The sequence below is a fragment of the Erinaceus europaeus genome, chromosome 15 (genome assembly GCF_950295315.1).
Source record: "Erinaceus europaeus chromosome 15, mEriEur2.1, whole genome shotgun sequence".
Lineage (NCBI taxonomy): Eukaryota > Metazoa > Chordata > Mammalia > Eulipotyphla > Erinaceidae > Erinaceus > Erinaceus europaeus.
In genome coordinates, this window is record NC_080176.1 from 46,019,393 (window position 1) to 46,033,637 (window position 14,245).

Below are 14,245 nucleotides of genomic sequence, written 5' to 3' on the forward strand. Positions count from 1 at the left end.
TTCCTAACAAAGTCCCAAAACCTATAGACCAGGTTCCAAGAGATAGAGCATATGTCCACCCGTATCCATAAACCAGGGCAAATATATACCTGAAAGCAGTAGTACACTAGAGTTTGCAGTGAGTACCCCCCAACACTTTATCTCCACTATTCCATCCTTTGGGTCCATGATTCTTCAACAATTTGTTTGGCTTTGTATGTTAACTCTCTTTTCAGCCACCAGGTTCCAGATGACATCAGGATGCCGGCCAGGCTTCCCTGGACTGAAGACCCCACCAATGTGTCCTGGAGCTCTGCTTCCCCAGAGACCCACCCTACTAGGGAAAGAGAGAGGCAGACTGGGAGTATGGACTGACCAGTCAACACCCATGTTCAGCAGGGAAGCAATTACAGAAGCCAGACCTTCCACCTTCTGCAACCCACAATGACCCTGGGTCCATGCTCCCAGAGGGATAGAGAATGGGAAAGCTATTGGGGAGGGGATGGGATATGGATACTGGGTGGTGGGAATTGTGTGGAGTTGTACCCCCCATCCTATGATTTTGTTAATGTCTCCTTTCTCAAAAAAAAAAACAACAACAAAAAAAACTCTGGGTGGAGAGTGAGGGTAGACTTTTCAGCTTCACTGTAGGGGGGTGCGGTGGGGACATAAAATCATTATTTTATCAGTATGAGAGGGGGAAAATAGGTTGAAAGTCTCAAATTTTTTGATGCGTAGACACCAGTTCTGAGTATATATTCCTTCAATTTAAGCACTTAAGGTTTCAAATTGGGAACAAAAAATTAATAATAAAAAATATATATAACCAGGGTAGGTACAAATGAAAAATATATCAGAAGCAACAGGAGACATTGATAAAAACACAGAAAATTTTGAGCACAAGGTTGAGAAAGTAGAGAGAAACAATACAGAAATGGGTGATGGAATTATATGGAGTTTTTTGTTTTTAAACAGACTAGAATAAAATTCTTCAAGGAGAGAACAACAAAAACTTTGCTATGTCAGTTTGTAGTACCTTTGGAAACAGCCAGTATATAATAATAATAATGACACAAAGAAACTTAAATTGCTCTGTTTAATAAATGAAGTGCTTTGCTAAACCAGGATTCTTTCTGTTTTCATTTTCACTGCTGACTTCAAATCCAAAGAATAGAACAATAAAAAGCCTGGCATTCCTGCTGGGGCTGAGAGGAAACTTTAGCCTCCCTCCAGGTCCTCCTCAGGCTAGGGCTGGTGAGTAAGCAAATTAAGTTCAGACAAGCGAGTAGGAGAAACACAATTTCAGTATAGCATCTTCAGAGGAGTGGGAATTCCAAGGTCAATGAGGATAAATGGGGGGAGCATTACCATGAATGAGACAGAGGCCTGGGGCTGCAAGGAGAGGAAAAGGACTCACATGATGAGGAAATGGTGACTCATGGTGAAGTTGTCTTTAACTAGATGTATGCCCTGCCCTATAGGGCCAGGTGGTGGTGCACCTGGTTAACCTCACTTAGTCCTATGCACAAGAATCGGCTCAAGGAATGGGGTTTGAGTCCCCACTCCCCACCTGCAGCAGGGATGCATGTTTGCAGGTGTCTTCCTCTCTCCCTCTCTATCTCCCCCTTCCCTCTCAATTTCTATCCATTAAAATAGAGAAAAAGGAAAAAGGAGTAAAAATGGTTGCCAGGAGCAGTGGATTCATAGAGCCAGCAACAAGCCCTATTGATGACAATAGAGGCAAAATAATAATAATATACAAATAGATAGGTCTCTCTAACAGAAGGTCATTTCTGGAAAGAAAAAAAAAACCCCTTAATTCTGGGGAGTAGCCCAAACTGCCATTCCCCTATGTAGTTACAGGAATAACAAAAGCTTGTGGGCCAGAATTCTACTGACTTGAGCTGGAAAAACCTAACATGCTCTTTTCCCAACTAGGACACCATCTCTGCAGACAATATCTGGAGTTATGGGACCTTTGGAATATTCCTAAAATAGACCTACTAGCTTTTTCCAAAACAGAAACCCCCAAATCCTCACCTGCAGTATTCTTGCCTTTAGGTTCATAATCCATCAGTAATTTGTTCTGCTTTATATCTTAACTCGTTTCCAGCTACCAGATGCCGAAAAAGACATTCCAGATGCTACCATGATGTCAACCTGACTTCCCTGGACAGACAACCCCACAATGTGCCTTGGAGCTCCGCTTCCCCAGAGCCCTTCCCCACTAGGGAAAGAGAGAGACAGGCTGGGAGTATGGATCGACCTGCCAATGCCCATGTTCAGCAGGGAAGCAATTAGAGAAGCCAGACCTACTACCTTCTGCATCCCATAATGACCTTGGGTCCATACTCCCAGAGGTATAAAGTAAGAGAGCTTTTTTTTTTTGGGGGGGGGGGTGGGATACGGAACTCTGGTGGTGGGAATTGTGTGGAACTGTACCCTTCTTACCCTATGGTCAAAAAAACGGGGGGGGGGGGGGTTGGGTGGTAGCGCAGCGGGTTAAGCGCAAATGGCCCAAAGTGCAAGGACCCGCGAAAGGATCCCTGTTCGAGCCTCTGGTTCCCCACCAGCAGGGGCCTTGCTTTATGGGCAGTGAAGCAGATCTGCAGGTATCTGTGTTTCTCTCTCCCTCTCTGTCTCCCCTCCTCTCTAGATTGCTCTCTGTCCTATCTAACACCAACAGCGATAATAATAACAGTAACAACAAGGGCAACAAAATGGGAAAAATGGCATCCAGGAGCAGTGGATTTGTAGTGCAGGTACCAAGCCCCAGCGATAACGCTGGAGGCCAAAAAAAAAAACAAAAAAACTAGCATGCTAATGGGACATGTCTTCTATTAACATTTAGGGAGGCCTGGCCTTCCCTTCAAAGTGAGGTGTCAAACAATCTACGAATCCTGATTTCAGAGGAGAAAGTCAACACTTTGTTGTCTGGAAACTGTGACATCTGTTCACTGCAAATGATTATCTTCAACTTCACATTAGACATTAGAGCAGTCAATATTCAGGATATGTTCCTAGCACATTAGAACAGTGTCAGCGCAAGACCCCATTAATATCTGATGAATAAATAACTCATTAGTGCTTCTGTTGAGGGGAAAGAGGACAAGGAGACTCTCTCCAGTGATCTGGGGTTCACCATACTTAAAGTCGACAAAGAATTGGGGAGAAAAGCATGATTTTTCAGGAATTTTTAAGCTTTTACTCAGGAAAAGTGGAAGCGTGAGAGAAACAATTAGGCAGGAAAAGCAAAATGGCGATGGAGTTGGGTTTTTTCATGCACTTCTTTTTTTTTAAAAAAATACTTTATTTCCCCTTTTGTTACCCTTGTTGCTTTATTGTTGTAGTTATTATTGTTGTTGTTATTGATGTCGTTGTTGTTGGATAGGACAGAGAGAAATGGAGAGAGGAGGGGAAGACAGAGAGGGGGCGAGAAAGAGAGACACCTGCAGACCTGTTTCACTGCCTGTGAAGGGACTCCCCTGCAGGTGGGGAGCCTGGGGCTCGAACTGGCATCCTTACGCGGGTCTTTGCGCTTCGCGCCACGTGTGCTTAGCCCTAACCCACTGCATTACTGTCCAACTCCCTTTTTCATGAACTTCTAAGGCCCCGCCTTCACTCCTCTCAGCCACGCTCACACTTCAGGATGCCTTTCTTCTACCTCTTCCTCCAGGTCTTCCTTCTCTTCCTATTCCTTCCTTCTCCCTCCCCTCCTCCTCCTTCTTCCCTCTCACATAAGTGAAACAAAGCCTGACTGTCCGGTGTCATCATATTCTCTTCCTTCTCAATGAGGGAGGCAAAACAAAGGTTGCTGGTCACAAAAGTTGCAGCTACAGTGGGACTGAGGTTTAGGGCCCTCCCTGGTACTTAGCTTCTCTTAACTCTTCTATACTTGAATGTATTTTATGGGGCTGGAGGAATAGCATAATTGGTAATGCAATAGCTTGAGGTTCTGAGCTCCCAAGTTCAGTTCCAGCACCACCATAAGCTAGAAATAAACAGTGCTTTGTGGGGGTGGGGGTGGGAGAGTAATTCATGACATGCTAACAAAATCACACAGAATTCAGTATTTCTGCTATCTTAAAACTTTTAAACTTTTTCTCATAGATAAAAAACTTGGTTGTTCCTATCATTCTTACTATACTTTTAACGGGAAAATTAATTCTTCGATGCATATATGTGTGTTCAGTTTTAAAAGCTGAGCAGTAGCGCAGCGGGTTAAGTACACATGGCGCACAGCACAAGGACCAGCCTAAGGATCCTAGTTCCAGCCCCTGGCTCCCTATCTGCAGGGGGGTTGCGTCACAAGCGGCAAAGCAGGTCTGCAGGTGTCTGTCTTCCTCTCCTAACCTCGATGTCACTCTGTCCTATCCAACAACAGCAGCAGCAATAATGACAACAAAGGCAACAAAAGTGGGGAAAATGGCCTCCAGGAGCAGCAGATTCTTATAGTGCAGACACAGAGCCCCAGTGATAACCCTGGAGACAAAAAAAAAGAGAAAAAGCTCATGGAGAGCCAGGTGGTGGTACATCCGGTTGTGTACACACATTACTATATACAAAAACCCAGATTCAAGCCTCCAGTCCTCCCCCAAAATGCTCATGGCCCCCAGAAAAAGCTCTTGTAAAAAATGAAATGCCAGGTATAGACTATCATTTATAATGTATTGTCATCTAATGCTGCTAGAAAGCCAGTTACACCGGCACAAAATTCATTCAGCTTGAAAAGGATAAAATTTAATTGATTCTCCTGTTCAACTCATGAGAATGTCGTGTGTGTGTCCTGCTTGCTCTGCTCTAAGAATGTTAAGGATGATATGAAGGAAGAAAAGTTCATGGATGATATTCATGAGACCCAAACCTGCAATCAAATCCAAGCCTATAATTTTGAACAAAATTGGAATCTTGAAATAGTGCAACGTTGGCTATAGATAGAATTGATTATGGGTTTACAGCTCACTCAGCTATTCGAAACTGTATCTATTAGAGTGGTTGGCAAAGAACATTCTCAAATAAATGGAAATATGTTTAAAATAAAGAATCTGTTGAGTTTTTAGTACATATCAGGCACTGAACTAGAAGATCTGTGGAATTCAGCTATTCAGACCTGTCGATGACCTGTAAGAACGGGAGCTGTTATTGTCAAGCAGTACAGATGGGGAAACGAGCTAAGTGCTTATGTTAATGTCTCAAGGTCTCATAGAAGGTAAGGAATAAAGTTATGGACTGGAACCCAGAGAGAGGCCGAGCAAGAGCTCACCTGGTAGAGTGCACACTTTCACACGTGAGTGAGAGTCAGGTTTAAGTCCCGGCACCACTTGGGAGCATCTGTAGTGTCTCCTCTCCTCTCTTTATCTTAGAGTCCACTGTGAGTGGGAGAACTGTGTAGGCATGAAGCTCCAGTATGCCAAACTGGGGGAAAAAACAAAAGGTAGAAGAAGAAAAAGGAGAAAGGAAAGAAGAACCCAAGTAATCTGATTAGAGATCATTTTATTTTACTAAGAGTATTTATGAGAGAGAACCATTGCACCACTATGGCATATGCTATGCCAGGGATCAAACCCAGAACCTCAGGCTAACGAATCCAGCATATAACATCTGGAACTATAACATCTGGACCACTGACTTAGGGGCAATTTGGACTAGAATTTTCACAGCAGTTTCATTTGCAAAAGTTCTATTATTTGCAAGTAAATCCATACACCCAAAAACTCAAAAACCCTTTATTGTTTAGAAAATACCACAGGGGCAAGCTTCACATAGATTTTGAGATCAATTATTTTTGTTTCTAACAGTGTAACTTCTGTTGTAAAATTTGAAGTATTATGTCAACTTCTAAACAGTTCCAGATTTTGGGGAGGACTTTAGAAAACAACTCAAATTACCGATTTGAAACAGCAAGTCTTTCTCTTCTCCACTACTCTGTTTTCTGTAATCTTGCCCTAAAATAAAATTATTTTTTGTAATCTTGCCCAGATCCACTGGGAAGAATTCTCCAGGTCTGTTGAAATCCCCAGGTATACTGTAATTCATTAACACATGCATTAGATTAGACCCCAGCCATATTCCAACCACTTTTAAAGCATCATCTCATTGAAATGCAAATAATAATAATAATAATAATAATAATAATAAAACAAAGAAGCTGTCCACAGTCAACCCATCCTGATGAAAGGCTTTGTGTTTTTTCCTTTAGAGCTCCTTCCTGTGCTCTAGCAGCTAGACTGCCTGTTCCTGGACTCTCTCTTTTTCCACTGGCTCTCCTTTCCTGTCAATGCCACTTCAGAGACAGAACAGCTAGACTATTACACCAGGATTTAGAGGTCAAAATGGGAGGGAGTCACAGAGATTGGGCTGGGGAAATAAAGCACAGCCTTGGAGTTGGGCACCGTCCCCCCCCTCCACAGTGTCCCTACTAGGCTCACTGTTTCTCCCAAGAGGCTCAGTGTGTCAGCCAAGACTGAGAGTATGCTTTGGAGTTACTGCTCTCTGGGTTTTCCCTCTCCCCTCCATCCCAGAAGACTTCTTAGAGGTTTTATTGATTAAACAATTTTCTGTCTTAACCCCCCATTTTTAGAGACTACTTCATGACAGGTGTTAGAAAGATGAGATATAAATGAGATAGACAGAGCAGACAAAGCCAGGTTTGATAGGCTTGTGAGGGGCGACTCTAGCTAGAGTAGCCGAAAGAAGTGAGAGACAGGTGGTGCAGTGGGTTAAATGCACATGGTACAAAGCGCAAGGACCGGAATAAGGAACCTAGTTTGAGCCTCCAACCCCTCACCTACAGGGAGGTTGCTTCACAGGCAGTGAAGCAGGTCTCCAGGTGTCTTTCTCTCCCCCTCCTCTCTTAATTTCTCTCCTCTGTCCTATCCAACAACAGCAATGACAACAACAAGGATAACAACAAGGGCAACAAAATGGGAAAAAATAGCCTCCAGGAGCAGTGGATTCGTAGTGCAGGCACCAAGCCCCAGCAATAACCCTGGAGGCAAAAAAAAAGTGAGAGACAGAGTCAATGGGGAAGGAGTTTAAAGGGTTTCTGTTCCAGGTTGGGGGCCATCCTTGGCAAGAAGATTAGTCACTGGGTTGATCTCGGAGGTGTCATTAGTGGCCAGCAGTCTGCTTGAGAAGATAGATTCTTTCCATGTGGGTGGGGGGATCAGGTCTCAGTACGTATCCTTCAGACGAGATTGGGCCTGTTCAGGGTGGTACAGCTTTAGACAGTATGTTTCTTTAAATAGGCTATATAACTTTCTGGTAATATAAAACTTTACATCTAGGGGCTAGGTGGTGGCACAACTGGTTAAGCACACATTACAAAGGACAAGGACCCAGCCAGGTTTGAGCCCTGGTCCCCACCTTCAAGGGGAAAGCTTTGCGAGGACGGAACAGTGCTACAGGTGTCTGTTTCTCTCCCTGTCTATCTCTCCCCTTCCATCTCTGATGGTCTCTATCCAATAAATAAATAAATAAGTAAATAAAATTAGAAAATTAAAATAAAAACCTTTACATATTACAGTCTTAAAAATTTCAATAAGACTCTTCCCTTCACTGACTCTCAATAAAGTAGACAAGTCAGAAAATTCTAATTATTACATATTTCATTAACCTTGTTAGCAACTTAGGTAAGTAAATTATCATTAACTTCTCAGATTTCAATTCTCTGTAGCAGAAGAATGTTTAATGTTAACCAAAACTCCACTAAATACTAAATCAGAAATTGCTAATTTCAACATTTCAAACATTTACGATCAAGAATGGCGAGAATAAAATTGCACCACTGGTGCCCTCTAGTGGCCACAGTTGGCCTCAGGACTCTTGCTATTGTTACAACGAGTGTGCTGTGCTCTCTTCTTTTTACTTTATTATCTAGGCTTGAACAAGTTCACCAGATAAGCTGATGTCACTGTGTTCAAACAAATGCTTTTGTTTACAGGAAAAGGTGCTTACTTATAAAACCATCTGTTATTTATTTACAAGTTGTTTGATAGCTTTTGTCTAGTCATTTCGAGTTTTCTTCTACCTAAATTACAAATATTTACCCAAAATAACCTAGTAACTGTGAATAGCAAAACAGAAAGACCAAAGTTTGTAAGAATTAATCTCTATTATCAGAAAGTAAGGAATAAAAATATTGAAAAACCTGGAACTTAGTATCAACCCCAGTCTTATTTGCTTATGTTAACTGAGCAAATGAGCCTTGGTAAACCCTAATTTTAGTTCAACACTCCCAAGTTCAGTCTATACAAGTTGCCGCGTCTTAGTGACATGCTAAAAATGTTAACATATGAACATAAAAATTTTAAGTAACAATAAAATTTCCATGAGGTTTCTAAAAACTATAAGAAAGGGGGGCCAGGCGGTGGTACAACTGGTTAAGCACTCATAGTACTAAGCACAAGGATCTGGGTTTGAGCCCCCAGCTCTGCACTTGTAGGGGGGTTGCTTCACAGTGAAACAGGTCTGTGGATGTCTTTGTCTCTCCCTGTATCTCCCTTCCCCTCTCAATTTCTCAGTCCTAACCAGTAAAAATGGGCTGGGGTGGGGGGAGCAAGGCTGCCAGAAGCAGGAATACATAGTGCCAGCACTGAACCCCAGCCACAACCCTGGAGGCAGCAGGAAAAAAAAAAACTAGACAGAAAAAGATGCTGAAAATCTGTAAGAGGCCCAGGTGCTGTTCAGGCTCTTAGGGATGTTTCCCCAAGTGTAATATGAAGGTCACCTCTTCAAAAAGGAGACCTGTTCCAACTCTAACACTTAAGAGCAAATAAAATCTCAACAACAAAAACAAGATTCTGTATCAAAACAAAAAGAAAATTGGCCTTGGAGGCAGACCAAATTGCTGAGGAGGGGGTTTCTTTTTAACTATTTTTATTTATTGGATAGAGACAGCCAGAAACTGAGAGGGAAGAGGGAGATAGAGAGAGGGAGAGAGACAGAGAGACACCTGCAGTCCGGCTTCACCACTTGCAAAGCTTTTCCCCCTGCAGGTGTGGACCGGGGGCTTGAAGCAGGGTACTTGCGCACTGTAACCTGTGCGCTCAACCACGTGCGCCACCACACAGCCCCCTGAAATATTTTTGGTGGTTGCCTCAATGATGCTCCAGCACTCTATGAACCGCTGACTTAGGGAGACATCTGGACAACTGACTGACCACGCTGGATTTCAGATCGATTTTTTGCACCGTCTCTGCCCATATTCAGAAGTGTATGTTTATTGTTCTTTGGGAGAGGAAAAACAAGTTTTAAAACTGATATATAGTCTATAAATCATAGTTCTGGGTAAAAACTTAAGTAGCCAGCCTTTGCAAAGTTTTCTTGTACCTACACTGACTACAAAACTCTACCCCTCATTAAAAAAAAAATTATTTATAAAAAGGAAACACTAACAAAACCATAGGATAAGAGGGGTACAATTCCACACAATTCCCACCACCAGAATTCCACATCCCATCCCCTCCCCTGATAGCTTCCCTATTCTTTTTCCCTCTAGGAACATGGACTCGGGGTCATTATGGGATGCAGAAAGTGGAAGGTCTGGTTTCTGGAATTGCTTCCCTGCTGAACATGGGTGTTGACAGGTCGACCCATACTCCCAACTTGTCTCTCTCTTTCCCTAGTGGGCTGGGGTTCTGGGGAAGTGGGTCTCCAGGACACATTGGTGGGGTCGTCTGCCCAGGGAAGTCCGGTTGGCATCATGTTAGCATTTGGAACCTGGTGGCTAAAAAAAAAAAGTTAACATATAAAGTCAAACAAATTGTTGACTAATCAGGAACCTAAAGGCTGGAAAAGTTCATATGAAGAGTTGGGGGGGGGGTCTCTGTTTTGTAGATAGTAGACCTGTTTTTTTTTAAATATTTATTTCCTTTTGTTGCCCTTGTTTTACTGTTGTAGTTATTATTATTGTTGTTATTGATGTAGTCATTGTTGGATAGGACGGAGAGAAATGGAGAGAGGAGGGGAAGACAGAGAAGGGGAGATAAAGACAGACACCTGCAGACCTGCTTCATTGCCTGTGAAGCGACTCCCCTGCCGGCGGGGAGCTGGGGGCTCAAACCGGGATCCTTATGCCAGTCCTTGTACTTTGCACCACATGCACCTAACCCGCTGTGCTACTGCCCAACTCCCAGTAGGCCTATTTTTAATGCAATGCACTTTATTGAAAATTCCTATAGCACATCGTTTCTCACAGGTTATTACTTTGTGGGGTGCTTGTAGTATATGTCACAGTTAACAAGTGAGAAAACTCCAGTATAAACGCTGGTTTTTTTTTTTGCTTGTTAAAGAGAAATAGCAAGAAAACCTATCTTCGCTTGTTCAAGAGCACAAGCATCTTCTTTATAGAATTGGATAAAGCTTTTGGATACTGGATAATTTCTTTTTATTCAGCCTTTTTGCTTTTCATCAAGTAACAATTAGAGGTGCAGTGCTTGATCTGCTGTAGTAATGCCTTTCCCATCAGTTGTGTAGGCCTAGAGTGCCTTTGCGTTTTCTAGGTCAAACTTGCTATTATGGCTAAATTTCAAGTTAGCAGACCAAGATGTCATTAAAGGACACTGAAAGGCTTTAAATGTTTTGCCTGTCATCAGAGATCTGATCTAGCAGATATCCTGGAGTACTTTCAGTTAGGCTACAGTGGCCTATAGGAGAGGGGACACTCCCCAGGACTGCTTATGCCAAAGTGGTACTCTGGCCTCTCTCACCAGAAGTCTTCATAGAGTTAGGGCAGGCTTCTACTTTGTTTGGAGTGACTTTCAACTCATCCTCCGGCCCCTTTTTCTTATCTCCTTTTCTTTTTTTAATATTTATTCTCTTTTGTTGCCCTTGTTTTCCTGTAGTTATTATTGTTGTCATTGTTGTTGGATAGGACAGAGAGAAATGGAGAGAGGAGGGGAAGACAGAGAGGGGGAGAGAAAGATAGACACCTGCATACCTGCTTCACTGCTTGTGAAGTGACTCCCCTGCAGGTGGGGAGCCAGGAGCTCGAACCGGGATCCTTAGGCTGGCCCTTGTGCTTTGTGCCACCTGCGCTTAATCCGTTGCACTATCTTATCTCCTTTTTTCTTTTTTAAAGATTTTATTTATTAATGAGAAAGATGAGAGAGAGAGAGAGAGAGAGAGACAGGAAGAGAGAGAGGGAGAGAGGGAACACCAGATATCACTCTGGTACATGTGCTGCTGGGGACTGAACTCAGGATCTATTGCTTGAGAGTCTAGTGCCTTAGCCACTGTACCACCTCCCGGACCACCTTATCTCCTTTTCATAATCTTTCTGGATAACTGTCTTCCCTACTTCCACTAACTATAAGCTTGTAGTAGACATGCGATTGTTTGCTGAAATTTAGTGGTAAGTTTTCCTTTTATAAACAATTTGAGGTTATTGGTATTCTCTGGTTAGCTAAAGCATGAGCTAGAGATGGCGTCACTTGTTCTTGATTTGCATACTTATTTGGAGAATAGAAAGATCTAGACTTAGGTAGGTAGCATTATCCTAGGGTTACCTGCAAGTGAAATGACTTTGTTTGAAATCTTTTTCTTTTCACATTCTCAAAAGGTATTTTTTGCTAAGTTTAGAATTCAGCTCTTTGAGATTCTAGGTTATTTCGACTTTCATTATTGTTGCCGACAACTCAGCTATCAGTTGAATCACTGCTACTATTCAAGCAGTTTTGTCTTCTGTGTTTAAGACTCTTTACTACTGAGTAACTTCACTATGGGTTGCCTTTGTGTGTGTGTGTGTGTGTGTGTGTGTGTGTGTGTGTGTTGCTTGGGATTTGCTGAAGTATCTGAATCTTTAATTTGATGTCCATCTTGGAAATCTTTCAGAGACTTTTTCAAATATAGCTTTTTTAAAAAAATTATTTTTATTTTTTAATTTCTTTATTGAGGAATTAATGTTTTATATTCGACAGTAAACACAAGAGTTTGTACATGCATAACATTTCTCACTTTTCCATATAACAATACAACCCCCACTAGGTCCTCTGTCATCCTTCTTGGACCTGTATTCTCCCCACCCACCAACCCCAGAGTCTTTTACTTTGGTGCAATACGCCAACTCCAGTTCAGGTTCTACTTGTGTTTTCTCTTCTGATCTTTTTTTTTTTTTTTTTAATTTATTTCTTTATTGGGGAATTAATGTTTTACATTCAACAGTAAATACAAAAGTTTGTACATGCATAACATTACACAGTTTCCCATTTAACAATACAACCCCCACTATGTCATTTATCATCCTTCATGGACCTGTATTCTCCCCACCCACACACCCCAGAGTCTTTTACTTGGGTGCAATATGCCAATTCCATTTCAGGTTCTACTTGTGTTTTCTTTTCTGGTCTTGTTTTTCAACTTCTGCCTGAGAGTGAGATAATCCCATATTCATCCTTCTGTTTCTGACTTATTTCACTCAACATGATTTTTTCAAGGTCCATCCAAGATCGGCTGAAAACGGTGAAGTCACCATTTTTTACAGCTGAGTAGTATTCCATTGTGTATATATACCACAACTTGCTCAGCCACTCCGTTGTTGGACACCTGGGTTGCTTCCAGGTTTTGGCTATTACAAATTGTGCTGCCAAGAACATATGTGTACATAGATTTTTTTGGATGGATGTGTTGAGTTCCTTAGGATATATCCCCAGGAGAATTGCAGGGTCATAGGGTAGGTCCATTTCTAGCCGTCTGAGAGTTCTCCAGACTGTTCTCCACAGAGGTTGGACCAATTGACATTCCCACCTGCAGTGCAGGAGGGTTCCTTTGACCCCACACCCTCTCCAGCATTTGCTGCTGTTACCTTTTCTGATGTATGACATTCTCACAGGAGTGAAGTGATATCTCATTGTTGTCTTTATTTGCATTTCTCTGACAATCAGAGACTTGGAGCATTTTTTCATGTGTTTCTCGGCCTTTTGGATCTCTTCTGTGGTGAATATTCTGTCCATGTCCTCCCCCCACTTTTGGATGGGGTTATTTGTTGTCTTGTTGTTGAGTCTGGCAAGCTCTTTATATATGTTGGTTATTAAACTGTTATCTGATGCATGACATGTAAAGATCTTCTCCCATTCTGTGAGGGGTCTCTTGGTTTGGGTAGTGGTTTCTTTTGCTGTGAAGAAGCTTTTTAATTTGATGTAGTCCCATAGGTTTATACTTGCCTTAGTCTTCTTTGTAATTGGATTCGTTTCATTGAAAATGTCTTTAAAATTTATGCAGAAAAGAGTTCTGCCAATATTTTCCTCTAAGTATTTGACAGTTTGTGGTCTAACATCCAAGTCATTCATCCACTTGGAATTTACTTTTGTATTCGGTGAAAATACAGTGATTCAGTTTCATTCTTCTGCATGTTTCAACCCATTGTTTCCAACACCATTTGTTGAAGAGACTCTGCTTTCCCCATGTAATAGTCTGGGCCCCTTTGTCAAAGATTAGATGTCCATACGTGTGGGGCCTCATTTCTGGGCTCTCAATTCTATTCCACTGGTCAGTGTGTCTGTTCATGTTCCAGTACCAAGCAGTTTTGATGACAATGGCCCTATAATACAGTTTGAGATCTGGGAGTGTGATGCCTCCGGTTCTGTTCTTTTTTCTCAAGATTGTTTTGGCAATTCTAGGTCTTTTCTGGTTCTAGATAAACATTTGTAGCATTTGTTCTATTCTCCTAAAAAATGTGCTTGGGATCTTGATGGGGATAGCATTAAATTTGTAGATGGCTCTGGGTAATATATTTATTTTGATGATGTTAATTCTTCCCACCCATGAACATGGAATATCTTTCCACTTCTTTGTGTCTTTTCCAATTTCTTTGAGTAGTGACTCATAGTTTTCAGTATACAAGTCTTTCACTTCTTTGGTTAGGTTTACTCCTAGATATTTTATTGTTTCTGTTGCTATAGTCAAAGGAATTGATTTCTGGGTTTCAATTTCTTCTTAGTGTTTGCATAGAGGAATGCCACTGAATTTTGAATGTTAATTTTGTAGCCTGACACCTTACTGTATTGCCTGATGATTTCCAAAAGCTTCTTGCTGGATCCCTTAGGTTTTTCTATGTATACTATCATCTGCAAATAAGGAGAGTTTGACTTTTTCTCTTCCAATCTGTATCCCTTTAATTCCTTGCTCCTGCCTGATTGCTATGGCAAGAACTTCCAACACTATGTTGAATAGTAATGGTGATAGTGGGCAGCCCTGTCTAGTACCTGATCTGAGTGGAAATGCTTCCAGTTTTTCACCATTGAATATGATGTTGCCTGTAGGTTTGCTA